This window comes from Ambystoma mexicanum, chromosome 12 (assembly GCF_040938575.1).
Source record: "Ambystoma mexicanum isolate Mex_15411 chromosome 12, UKY_AmexF1_1, whole genome shotgun sequence".
Lineage (NCBI taxonomy): Eukaryota > Metazoa > Chordata > Amphibia > Caudata > Ambystomatidae > Ambystoma > Ambystoma mexicanum.
In genome coordinates this window covers 130,288,671-130,302,791 of record NC_090936.1, presented here as the reverse complement: position 1 = coordinate 130,302,791, position 14,121 = coordinate 130,288,671, and the positions used below count along the sequence as shown (strand labels likewise).

The 14,121-nt window shown below is 40.7% G+C and overlaps 1 protein-coding gene across 6 annotated transcripts in view; it reads right to left on the bottom strand.

Annotated features, from left to right (window-relative positions):
- The window catches only part of ARHGAP8 (Rho GTPase activating protein 8), a 664,042-nt gene that overhangs the window by 426,259 nt on the left and 223,662 nt on the right, over positions 1-14,121 (bottom strand). The window lies entirely within an intron of this gene.

Genomic DNA, 14,121 nt, shown 5'->3' with positions numbered 1-14,121 from the left:
TCCTCTTTTTAAAAAAAAATGATTCAAGGCCGTGGGCTTTTCGGACACTCCAGTTTGCGACTCACCCAGAACTGCCGTTATAGTCTCCCACCGTCCTCATAGTCCTTTCCATTCTTGCTGTTTTACATCGCTCTCCTCTGCTGCAGTCCCGCCACTCTTCTTCACCCCCTGCCCAATGTCTACTCTTGCTGCCTGTCAATGCCAGACTGCGTTTGCTTCATCAACCCTTGTGTGCTGTGAGCGTCCCATTTCCTCGTTGGGCGACAAGCCTCCGGATGGTTCTTGTAGGGTATACGTTTTCAATCCTCCTTTATTACAAGTGCCCCATTAGCCCCTGTGCATTATGAGCAGCCCATTGGCCCTTGTGTACTATGTGCTGCCCCATTGGCCCTGTATACCATGAAAGGCTCAATAACACTGGTCTACTCTGATTCGTCTTTTTGCACTATGAGCAGCTCATTGGCCCTTGTGTACTGATTGGCAAACGAAAAGGTGGCTGGAAGGTTTTGAATAAATCATAACCACAGGCACAGCTCCGGGCAACCCTCCAGACCATCGTTTTTCAGCCTGCCAAGCCATTACAGAAGGGGAAAAACCATATGCAAATCAGGCTTGGTCCTACCCCAAAACGGGCAGCCAACCCGAACTGCTAGGACACATCCCATCTGCACGAGACCACAAGCATCCCGAGACACGTTTCAGCCTTGTTGGGTGTCATCAGTGAGGAGTAGCTTGGGTCTCTAGGCCCGGCAGACTCGGGACCCACGTCTAGGCAAACCCGTCCCACTCGGGGTGACTTTAGCAAAACGAAAATGTGATAGCTGGAAGGTTTTGAATAAATCATTACCACGGTTACAGCTCTGGGCAACCCTCCAGACCATCGTTCTTCACCTGCCAAGGCATTACAGAAGGGGAAAAACAATATGCAAATCAGGCTTGGTCCTACCCCAAAAGGGCCAGTCCAGCGCAAACTGCTAGGTCCTCGTGCACTATGAGCAGCCCTTGGTCCTTGTGTAGTATGGGCAACTCATTGGTCTTCGTGTACTATGAGAACCTGATTGGTCCTCGTTTATTATAAGCACGCCATTGGCCCTTGTGTGCTACCTGTTGTTCCAGCCCCCATTGTGCCCTATAGAAGGGCCTTTGGTCCACGTGTACAATGAGCACCTCAGTGGCCTATTTGCGTTATCAGCCTGCCCTTGCACACTAGGAGTGTTTTACCGACCAATTTACACTATCTGAGGCCCAGTGGCCCCCGATGGCTAATAGGGCCCATTGGTCCTCTCGTACTATGAGCACCTCGTTGGGCTATGTGTGTTACTGGCCCTTCTACACTATGACCATTCCATCTAACATTGTGTCTTTAAGTATTCATTGGCCTTCATGTGCTAGGATGGTCATGGTCTCTGATGTAAACTGTATTGACCTAAACGATATGAAACCCTATTCACTCGATCCAGCACCAACCTTCTCCCTTTCCTTCCCGCCGAAGCCTTTGCTTTACCTTCTCCTTTTCCTCTTTTTGTTGCATTCTTAGCTTATTTCACTTACCTTTCTCCGTCACCCTTCTGTATATGGTCGTCAATTTTTCACTAAAATGTCATCAAATAGTCAGTCATCAGGTTTGTCAATATCGCAGAATACGATATTTGCAGATAATTTGAATAGATGGTCAACAAGCCCTTTATTTAACAAATGAATTACTTACGGCTGTGAAGTCTTCAGGCCTACCTCTAATAATATGCAATCCGGCTCAAAACGTGCACTCGCCACTAGCCAATGGCTAGTGATTATTGCGTCTTGGCAAGTGAGAAATGTTATGCTGTGTGCATGTGAATAATGAGTGGCAATTAATTCCTTGCTAGTAGCTTGCAACTTGAAATATTTACGGCTGTAATAATACTGCAGTTTAAGGCAGCATAGAGTCATGGTGCAGTCATAGTTGATCAGAGGATCTGTGTTCTATATGAAACCTTCAGCCAGTCCTGGCTAGGTGTTGAAATGCATATTTGTAATGTAAAAGTGGAACTGCAAGTCCCAGCATGCAATTCTTTGTTGGCTAAACACCAGGACGGACTGAAGGTGTCACACATGACATGGCACCGTACGACAGGCAGTGTCTTTTCTACAAGATGTGTACGTTTCCAACACGTTTTAACACTTCTTTGCAAGTCCGTCCTCTTCCTCCTCTGCTTGAATTCAACACTCGGTCGCATTATTTTCTTTTGGCACAGGGGGCGTACAGATTTTTCTTTTCAACATGTTTCAACCTTCAAACAACCTATGTTTTTTGACAATTTATAAATGAATATATTGCCTAAAGGGGAGGGCCTCAACCAAACATGAGTCCCAAGGTGTCCCCTGTCCCCCCCAGATTTTATGGGTCTCCTACGCCCCTGACGTGGCCCCTAACTCGTGAACAGACCGGGTAGAAATCCAACAAAAAAAAATGCTATATTGATGGTACCCAATAGATTCTCGCCTTGCTTGCTTCCAAAGTCAAGCAGATCCAATTCCAAATTGTTGGAAAACATGTGGGCAGCCAGGAACGTTTACACATATTCTGGTCAGGTACCAAACCTAGGAATGTCGGGCTTCAGATACAATCCAAAATCAAGGATATTCTAGGAAAAGACATTTTGGATGATTGTCTATGCAGAATACTTTAATGGGACCTGCAAGGGAAAGAGAGTCATGTCTGGAGGAGCATCTAACTTCACTGCTACTCAGTACAGCAAAACCAATTTTAACGACATTCTGGAAAAACCCAGAACCGCCTCAATCATAATGTGGTAGTCAAAAGTATAAAATATCCTGTCCATGGAAATAGAAGCTCCCAAAAAGAATCCCAATTTGTTTTATTTATTATAAATCACAGCAACCTTAAGAGACGCTAATCTCAAAAGACACACCCAATCAGAGCACTAAATCTATGTGAATAGTCTGTTAAAGAAGAGGGGAGAAGGCTGGAGAGTGAATCGAGGGAACTTCCCACGGACATTGAAAGAATGTATGGTACCTATCAAACCTGGACAATGGCAACAGTTTTTTTAGAGGGAGATTTTGGGGGTGTTGTAACATACCAGATCTAATAGTTGTTGGTGTGTAATGTTTGGAAGTACATTTTGTATGTTTATGTTTGCTAAGGTCCAAACAAAACATTTTTTTTCCAAAAACAATACTGGTGCCTTTTTTCAAATGAAAATGTATGTGTCTTTTTGTCTGTAGGGGCTTTTACAGAAAAATCCTGCCCTCTACATTTTCAAAGCTGGACCTATTGACTTTGCCAAGGCTAGTCTTTGATGAAGGGTCTTTCTATTGAATTTGTAATAATCAAAAACGAAATAAATGAATGCCCACCAATGAAATGTTCCAACCAATAATTAATGCCTTGCAAGATGATCCCCATATATACAAGCACCTCTTCTGCTATACCCCCCCCCGCACCCTCCCCCCGATTCCCTGCTGTTGTCACACACCCACAACACACTCTAATCTCAGCTCAACACAATAGAGGATTGTCAGGTGAATGTATTTCTAGCAAACTCTTCCAAATACAACATAATGATCTGGTTACTTTGACCAAAACAAAAAATGCTCAAACCAGTGCCCTTATGTGATTTGGCTATATCCAAAACAAAGTGCTTTAAAATATTTTGGGAAAATCCTAACATACTCACTCACGTTCAAAATCTAAATGGCACAAGCACGTACCAGGTTTGACAGCGCAGCATGAGTAAATCTCCTCTTCGTAACACAACTCGGCAAGGACATCCATGAGAAAATTAATTAAATTGCCTAGGCAAAATTCAGTGGTACAATGTGCCAACGAAGAGACGTCAAGTTGACAAGTAATAAAAATGGTGCACAGTGACCACCACATGCTAAAAATTGACATTGAGACACAATTTCAAGAAAATGGAGGTACTATGAAGAGCGAGAATCTGTCAGTGGAGCCAGGACGCAATTGCCTAGGACTAGAAGGTTCTAACATGAGATCCTTATTAAAATCCTTAGAGACAAAACAAGAGGAGGATCAGATAGAATGTACTGTGTTACTGGAATCATATCGTAAGAAATATGCAAAGGAGAACAAACCAGATTTCAGAAAATTACATGTGTGGGACAATGAAATATCAAAAAAAGAAAAAAGAACGAAATAAAGCAGCTAGAAAATGCAAACATCTTCAGATAGATGAACGTTAAAAAGGGATAAAACAAGAAAAGCAACGGTTCAAAAATTGGCTAATCAGCCATAGATCGTTTATGATGCAACTTGACGCTGAACTCATGATGGATACACTTGCTAAAAGAAACACAAGTGCCTTCTGGAGATATTTGAACGACCTAACAGCACCGCAAGGCACGCTTATAAATAATATGGTATTTGAAAAAACTTGGGTTGAATATTACACCAACATTTTTACAACCATAGGTTCTAATAACAGGCAGCCACGGTCTGGGACCGAGTGGGCAATTACAATCGAGAAAGATGACATCTTAAGAAACATCATGAGACTCAGCACCTCCAGAGCACCTGGGCCAGACGGTCTTACCAACTACCTTCTGAAGCAACAGGTAGATATTTGGGCAGAATTTTGTTCCCGTTTGAATCGATCCTACGAAATTGGATGATCCCAACATCTTGGAGAAGCGCAATCGTGGTACCTATTTTTAAGAAAGGCCTACGTTCGGATCCTTAGAACTACCGCCCGATTGAGCTCCTCGATGTGTTGGGCAAGGTATTTGCCACACAATTGCAGGCACAGCTGTTGAAGTGGATTCAAGAAGCTAGAAGATATGACCCACGGCAGGCGGGTTTCGTAAAAGGTGTAGGCTGTAGCCTAAATCTAACTACCATAAATCTTCTGAAGATGGAAGCAATATGACAAAATAAAAAAATCTACATAGCTTTTGTCGATCTGTCAAGCGCGTTTGACACAGTTAATCACAAACTGCTTTGGGCAAAGTTAACGAAATGGAAATGCCCTGAAAAGCTATTATGTCCTATTAAAGAACTTCAAAAAGCGACGGAAATTTAAATTAGATTGAACAATACCGGAACTTTGTAAGTCTATACCAACTAACCATGGGGTAAAGCAGGGATGCCCTCTAGCAGCTATCTTGTTTTGTTTATTTTTATTTTACAATCGGAGAAACACTTGGAGAGGTAAGCTCATTTCCTCCTAAAATCAATGGAAATACAATAAACTGGCTACTTTATGCTGATGACATTGCTCTACTGGATCAGACACCTATTGATCTGAAACGAAAATTAGCGGCTTTACAGAGATATGTGATTGAAATCAACCTAAGAATGAATCCAGCAAAGTCTGAAATTTTGATCCTTCAAGATCTCACAAGAGCAAAAATGGCTATCAAAACCACGGAACCAATCTGGCGCCTGAACAATGAACCGTTAAAATGTGCAAAAAAGGTGAAGTACCTTGGCATGTGGATAAACAGTAACCTGAATGACGATCCTTGGGTAGAAAATGTAAAGCAAAAATGTAAACAACTGGCATGCAAAGGTGCAATAATAAATAAGAAATACAGAAAATTCTCACTGAAGCCGGTCATTGCGCAATACAATCAAAAAACAGTGCCTACACTAATCTATTGAGCAGATTGCGCTTTATGAGCACCGGCGGCACTGTGGTCACAACTAGCAAATCAGTATTGGAGACGCATATTACATTTGCGGAAATGTTTACCAATTGCCTGCTTGCGATACGAGTTAGGTTTAGTGTCGATCAATGCAACAGTCCTATGGAACATGTTGTCTACGTACAGAAAGACCATCGCTGACAACCGTACACCTCCGTTTGATATCCTAGCGAATTTAGCGAGCGGGAGTCCCGACTCAATACCTGTTAAATGGGCTGTGGCATGTGAAAACTATCTAGATACACACAGATTGTGAAACTCTGATATCCAATCCAAACCAGGTGAAAAAAAAATGATGGGAATTGGATTGCTGTACAACAGTAGATGATAGGAATCGCCACAAACTAGTGGCAGACGCAGCCAAAGAGAGAAAAGGTCGGAAAAGTCTAAATCTTAGATTTAGAAAGTGTATCGGGAACTTGACATGTCAATTTTGTGGAAATCATCAAGAGTCATTGAAGCACCCAACATTGTATTGCCCTGGTTTAAGAACTTTGAGAACAAGACATTTAAGTCATGTGATAACACAAAATTCACTATTTGATGGAGAAGATCTGTGGGCCATGCTAGCTAATGCAAACGACAAAGCTGCGTATGCTCTGGTTAACTTCTTGTGTAAGAGGAATTCACTGTTAATAGACCGAAATAAGGCTGAAAGTAACAAGTGAACAGACCGAAATGAGACTGAAAGCAACGAGCGAGTGAAGCACGAATAGCGCATTAAAGCTCAAAGGTCATGAAGAGGGACATAATGATGGCCCAGATCTGAGTAAAGTGGCATTAGGGTGTGAATATGTAATGTCAAAAAGGTGGTTTTTGGGTCGATTTGTATTCTTTTTAAAAAGTTTGTTATAAACTAAATGAAATAAAAAATAAAAAAAAAAGGTAAATGGTACAGTTGAGGGCGATATACCAACAGCCAATACTTGGCATAATGGTCCGCTAGAAGCAATCATCGACTATATATTTGTGAATGTTGCATTGATGAACATAATCAAAACCCTAGATGTAAAATCAAATGTTAAAAGCGATCATAGTCAGTTATGTCTAACTTGGTAGTGGGAGTTAAAATGACAAATGAAACATATTGGTATGTATGGAGGTAATTGCAAATAATGCGAGGCATCGGATAAAATGGTCGGAAACATCCTTGGCCGAATTTGACAAATCACTGACATAACATCATGGGTATGATTATGTATCATCAATGCAAACATATGCATATGTTCGAACAGCTGTGCAAGGTAATAACTATAAGCATTCACATGTATTTGATATTGATATCAAGAACAAAAAACCTGAACTGAGACAGCAGATGCGGTTGCTAAAACATCTACCGGTAAAGGAGAAACTGTATTAAACAAAACACCTATGATCAGGATATAAAAACTGGCAAAGAGGAAGGAAAGCAATATGCTATCAAAGGGATAGTGAACATATGCTAAAAATAACCGCCTCGAAGTCATCAGCTTAAATATGGGGTGTTTTAAATAAAGCAACATATAAAGACCAAAACTCAGTCCAAATAAACTCTATTGCAGCAAAAACATGGTGCGACTTCTTCCTACGAATTTACCAGATTCCTGTTTTAAATTTTCATCTTGACATAAAGGGTGTAAATTGGAATAATTTAATTTGATTATGAGGACGTGTATTTTCATATTTCAAAACTCAGTACCTCATGGGCCCTAGGACCTGACGGGCTTAATAATGTAATGTTAAAAGGAAATGCATGAGTATGAGCTTCAATATTACTGAAGATTTTCGAGGAAGTAATTCAAATAGGAAAACTACCTGAGTCGTGGCGGAAATCCATTCTAATTCCGCTCTTTAAGAAGGGCAATAGACTCGACCCGGAATCATATAGGCCAATAGCCTTATTGGATTGTCCGGGGAAGATATTTGTTCGCATAGTTCTTCGTGAGTTTAACACCAGGCTAGCTAAAGAGAACCTAAGAGATCCATGGCAAACAGGATTTCTGAAAGGTTTGGGGACAGGCATTAATCTACTTGCCATACATGTCATTGCCAAACAGTCCAATAAGAAGCAACCATTATATGTCACCTTTGTCGACTTTAAAACAGCTTTCAATTTGGTACTAAGAGAACTGCTGTTCGTGAAACCAATGAAGAGCAATTGCCCGTGGCATATTCTCAAATGGCTCATTGAGTTTCGTGACCAGACATAGTTGCAAATAAGACTGGATGGCGATTGTTCACTTTCTGATTCCATTCAAACGTCAAGGGGGCTGAAGCAAGGTTGCATACTTGCTTCAGCTCTCTTCAAATTCTTCATAATAGACTTGGGTAAGGAGTTTGCAAATGTTATAACGGACTCTCCAAAAATTGGTGAGGAAGATGTTAAATGGTTACTCTATGCGGATGATCTCCTTCTGATCTCAAAGACACCTATGGGACTGCGCAACATGTTACAGGTCCTGGAGAAATATGCTGTATCTAACAAGATGACTATAAACATCAAAAAGACACAGATAGTACAATTCGGCAATCTTAAACAGCGTAATAAAAACCATAGATGGACGTTGAATAACCAGGAAGTAGAAACTGTGTCTAGTAACTTCTATTTGGGCGTAAATATTAATAACCACTCGAGAGACCTACCATATGAATATGGCCTGAAGCTGAAATGTAATAGTCTTATATCTCAGGCCAGAATCATCAATGGCAAATATTGCAAATTTTCCATCTCACCATTGATAACGTATTACAAACAAAAGGCCCTGCCCATTCTGTTATATGGGGCGGAAACAAAAGCATGTAAATCAGCCAAGTATTGGAATAAAATAGAAGGTGCCTACTGGAGGGGTCTGTTGAAGCTTCCAACATCAACACCACTAGCCTTAATAAGGAATGAGTTGGGAGTAACATCAATATATGCCTCATATAAATGAAGGTATGCATGCTGTACAGGAAGTGTGTATTGGACAAGCACCAGAACGGCTCGGTCACTCAATTCAGAATCGGATGATAAATTCATCAGACAATGGAGATCAAAGGCGCAGGAGTTCATGGAAGAAGCAGACATAACAGATTAATTATTACTACAAAATCCAATTAAGGCAAAAAGGAAAGATGTGGGGGAGAAAAGATTCCAAGAGAATCCTTTTGCACTAAAATTACTTGGAAACCCAGAAGCATACCTTTTGAAATCACCTAATGTTCTGCATGGTGCGGGACTACTGCGCCCGAGACTCAATTTGTGGAAAACTAGAGAGATTACAGCTAGATGGTCTAACGATGGTCAAAAATCAAACATCTGTCGGTTTTGTAACACAACAATAGAATCTCTTGAACATATCATCACTGAATTCCTAGAGTTGGAAAATAAAAGAAGCAAGAATTTTAGGAAATTGTTCGAATACGTGGTGCACATGGATGCAAAAGATCTATGGAAATGCATATTTCATGTATACTCCAAGTCAGTGGGTTATGCAACAATGAATTTCTTGAATTAATTGAAACTGGAAAATGATCTACCTGGTGAATCAAGGAATTGAAAAACTAAAGAATTGAAATGGAAATGTACCTTTTGGATATGTTGCGAATTCCGTTTTTTTTTTTATTATACATTTTAATTGACTTTGTTCTCACATGCTAATATTGTTTTAATTTGTATTTAATGTATATCTGTAAAATGATTAGATTTGTTTTGTATTGAAAGGTTGAATTTTCAGCCAAAACAATAAAAAAACATATGTATTAAGCGGTTAGAGCTGTATATGCAGGCATGTTAGAAGTTATGTCTGGATTGTGGTTGCATATGTGTGTTCTTGCTGCAGCCATGCCCAGAGCTTTCCAGGTGACAATGTAGTCTATAGCCATATGTATGTCTCTGGGCATCTAAGTTGTGAATGTTTGTTTTTGTATGTGTTAACTGTATTTCCCTGCATAATTTTATGTTGGGTTGCTTGCACGCGTGTGCGAGTGTGTATGTGTATGTGTGTATAAATAATCCATGCATACACTGCAGGTCCAAATGGCAGATACTTTTCGATATTTTGAAAATTAAAGCTCAAGTTTGACGAATCCAACGTTCTGAATTTTTGGGGTGTGATTGAGCTTCAGGTAAGTAAGTACTAGGAGTATGCAGAAATTCTTGAAAATTGAAGCAGACTATTTATACATCTGTATTCCAGCATCGTGTTATTTGTGGTATAGGTTTGCATATTATAATTTTTATATATGTTAACCAAATTTGGCATATAAGTTTGGATGGGGCCAGATAAATTGTTTGACACATTTGGTTAACTCATAAAATTAGGTCAAATTAAAGAGGAACATATTTTCTCATTTTCGAATGTAAAGTGTCACGTATTGTGTTGTGAGGGGGTGAGCAACCAGGGACTGATCCTCGAAAGAGACTTCCGCTTCCTGATGAGCCTCCCGGAGGTTGGAAGAAGTGGACTCTTGCTCGCTAATTTCTGAGGCATGGTATTGCACCCAGGAAAGTGCCACAGGTTCATACTTTAAAAGACTCCAGGGGAAAAAGGGCAAGTGCCTCTATACATCCCCCAACTCCAAAAAATGTAACATCAGTCTCACTCCTCTAGCTTACATCACAAAGAATCATACACTGAGATGTTCCAAGACTAGGATGTAGCGCACAATTAAAATACTTTCTTTTATTGAATTCGGATTGAGCTGGCACCCAACCAGTCTCACACGCCCTTTTACAAATACCCCGGGTCACAATGGACCATGAACCAGGCCGGTGGGTGGAAATACAATATTTATTTATTTTAAATTCAAAGAAAAATCACACAATTTAAATATTGGGCAGCAATCACCAATGGGGTGATAATTACAATGTTAAATGATGAAATACACTTGGTTGACCTTCTACTATAACATATCTAAAGCACAAATGAATGGGAGAAATTTTACTGTTTGGGTAGATGGCACCTGAGTTAGGATTTCCCCCTGAAATGCTCCCTCAAACCCCTATTACTTTGAGTGGATAGAAAAGAGCAGCGAGGAGTCAAGCATGCTAGGCAGCAAACAGAATTAAAATCCGACCTTCCCCCATGAAATGAGAGGCAAAATTGGCTTTCAAAACCTTTGCAATTGCAGAAATAGCACTCGGATTTACTAAATATTTAATTTGCATGTGCATTTGAATAAATTAGGTAAATAGGAGTTATAATAGTATCAGAGATGTAAGAACACTAGCACCTACAAGGCAAGGTACCAACAAAGGGCATACAGTTCAAAAATCAACTTTGAAGTGGCAACACAGTTTCGCCAAAATCACACACATAGAAGTTCATTTTCTTACTTTCACAGGTTTAAATGTCAAAACGGTTTGAAAAACGGGTGAAATAGACAGAATTGGAATTCAGTGCTTATGCTGGAGGACAGATGCATATCACAGGGATAATATGCAAGTGAAAGAGTGACTCTAACTTAATGGCAGGATGAGATTCTCAAGGGAAAAGTAAATTCGGTTTTAAAAATAAAAGCATTTAACAGAGAAAATCGGTTTGGAAAGGAAAGGACAAGTTTCCCCTTAAACTAGATTTAGTGGCTAGAAAAGAGGAACGCCACACATGAATAGAAAAGTTACACTGCCGTTGTAACCCTTCATGCAGTGTGCCTCTTTTTAGGGAGAATTAATGTATTAATCAAAATATTACTAAGGACTTACAAATGACAGAAATGAGTGGAAGAATGGCGCTAACACTTGGAAATCAAGGACAGGATGCACAGACAATTTTGACAGTTTTAAACAAGTTATCAGGGTATTGATGGGATAATTTACAGAGCAGAACAAAAACAAAGTATCAAGATGGGGTATACTATGTATTGCTATGGGATGGGAAGATACTGACAATCAGCGCTGGAGATTGGGATTTGGGACAGCCACCCGGGTTTCTGGACTCAAAGGATCTGGTCACGGCACCACGGCGGGGCTCTCCTAGCAGAAAACAGCTGGGTCGGTCTGGTCACAGCACAGCAGCATTCAGGTAGTGTGGTAAAAAGCTGGTCTGGTCACAAGATACTCTCAAAAAGGGTAACACAGCTTTCCACCCTTTCTCCCTGAATTAGTGGGAATTTGTTATGGGGTTTAGTTCTGAAGGGTGCTTCTGCCTGGATAGGATCAGCTGTGCTCTGGCCTGGAAGTGGAATCTGGAATCTTTTCAGGATGAAATGTCTGGATACCCAGGGGCTGGAAAATTCAGGAGAGTGTGTGTCCTGTCTCTGTGAGCTTTCCCCTTTTATAAGGCGGGTGACATCACAGGATGATACAATGGGGGCAGGGTTTGGCTAGATCTACCCCCAAGAATCGGATAAGTCAGCCAATATATGCCGCCTCCTCCCTGGAAGCAGATTGGGCTTGAAGGAGATGACAGTTTTGTGCTTTTTTTTTTTTACAAAGTGCTTTGTTCTATCAAAGTTACTTTTTGCCAAAATCGGTTATGGAGCAAAACACTCATACTCACACATGTCTTCATCAGGAAACTTATACGGGCAGATTACATATCTTCTAATACACATACACATGCTGATCCAAATCCCAAGACGGAGCAATGCTATTTAGTCATTCTAGCAATCTTTTGCCATTTCCATAGAAAATAGTTCACCCATAATTCTACAATTCAGTACACAGAAACACATTAATGTGGGTCATATTTTCATCCAACTTTCATAACCTGGTCCCTTGTACTTTTCGAAGAAATGTCATTTTTCTGGCATTTGAGTCCACAACCTGTCAGAAAGGTTTACATCGTCTTATTTTAAAAGCATAAAATCTACATTCATACTGGCAAAATTTCACATTCCTATGTTTTCAGATTAAAAAATACAAGTTTTAAAAAGAAATGTCTTTAAAACCAAGTGGGCCGGCTCTACCCCCAAAGAGGGGCAGTCTTCCAATCCTCTAAGCCAAATGTCTTCCCCTGGCCCACTAACACAGAGGTGGTCCTGACAATTTCTTTGATCCGGGCAGTTGCAGCAGAGGAGAGGTGTTACCCAGACTTCACACCTAAGTGTCCCCGAAATATATTGTACCAGGCTAAAGCCCAGTCACAAAGTCTGACGAGCGTGTGAGAAGCTTCCTCTTGGTCCATTCATAGTTTGCAAGGGGCTGGCCCTTTGGGGAAGGCAAATCCTGTTCCCAGAAAGCAAATGTCCTTTGAAGCCTGGGCAGAAAAACCTGTTCTGTGGCTCCACAGTAAATGCACTCACTTATTTACTCATTTTTTCTGAATCAGAAGCAAGTCTGTTGAAATAAAACATCATATATATGTTTTAAAACAAAACCCCCCTTACATTTCTAGGCAAGGACAGGACCTTTACTCAACCATTTACTTTTAAGCAGATATTTTTCTTGTTGGTAAAAGCACCATTTTATATGTGGGTTAAATCAGCTTGGATGTCACTTTCAAATGCGGTTTTCTCTTACATCTAGATTCTAACATTATTTGCAGCATTAGTCAATTTCTCATACACAGAAAACTGTTCAAGGCAAAGGTCCACTGACACTAACATAAGCACCGAAAAAATAGGGCTTCTTGTGAAGAATTCAGCTGTGATATTTTGTTTTGTGATTTCCCAGATCTTGCCCGACACAGCCCATCATTCAGTGAGAAATGGTTTCTTGTGCTGGAGCACAACCTGAATACGGCTGGGCCTAGCTGAGTCTCACTGGAACTAACTGTGTACTGCTGAAACGGTAAAAAAAGGCATCAGAGCGCCATTATTTTAAATGCAAAATATTTCCTTTTTCAATGGGAAATTTTGAGCTAGCAGCAGAGCACCGCTGCTTTTCAATTCATCTTGTTGGTGCACATAAGGAACACACTGGCAGCCTTTCTCAGTGTGTTCCATGTTCCATCTTGCCACATATGTGCTTGACAAAGATAGCACAGCCATTATTTTGGTGACTGCAAAACGCAGTTTTTAAGGCAAGGCGATAGTCTAGACAGCGCCAAAGCAGCCATTCTGCTGGTGACTGCTGAGATGTGGTTTGGTGAAGTAGGGGAGTTCTTCTGGGTGGTAGATGTATCCCACAGAGGTTATCCGACACATCCACGGGGAAAGTGAGCACAAAGTCCAAAAATAAATTTGCCAGGTAGGCAGCTCAATTATAATGGGCCTGCCTTGGTAACAGGACGATAACGTGCATCATGGGTTCGATACCCTGGTCGGGCCAACTCAGTCCTTCACTACCCCAACCCCGGTCATGTGATAAACAGAGTACCACATTGTGGGTAATCATGATGGTAAGAAGTAATGTCATTTACCAAGCGCTCAAACTAGATTGCATGTTATAGTGGGGTTACATAAAACATCAACAAAATCAAGAACAGTTCCTAATCTCAAGCAGCTCAGTTTGGATAACTGCAGTCCTCGCGGTCGGGCGGTACTGCATGAGAAAGATGTGGCTAGTGATCAGGAGTTGGTCTGATAAGTGCAGATGAAAGATAAATTCCA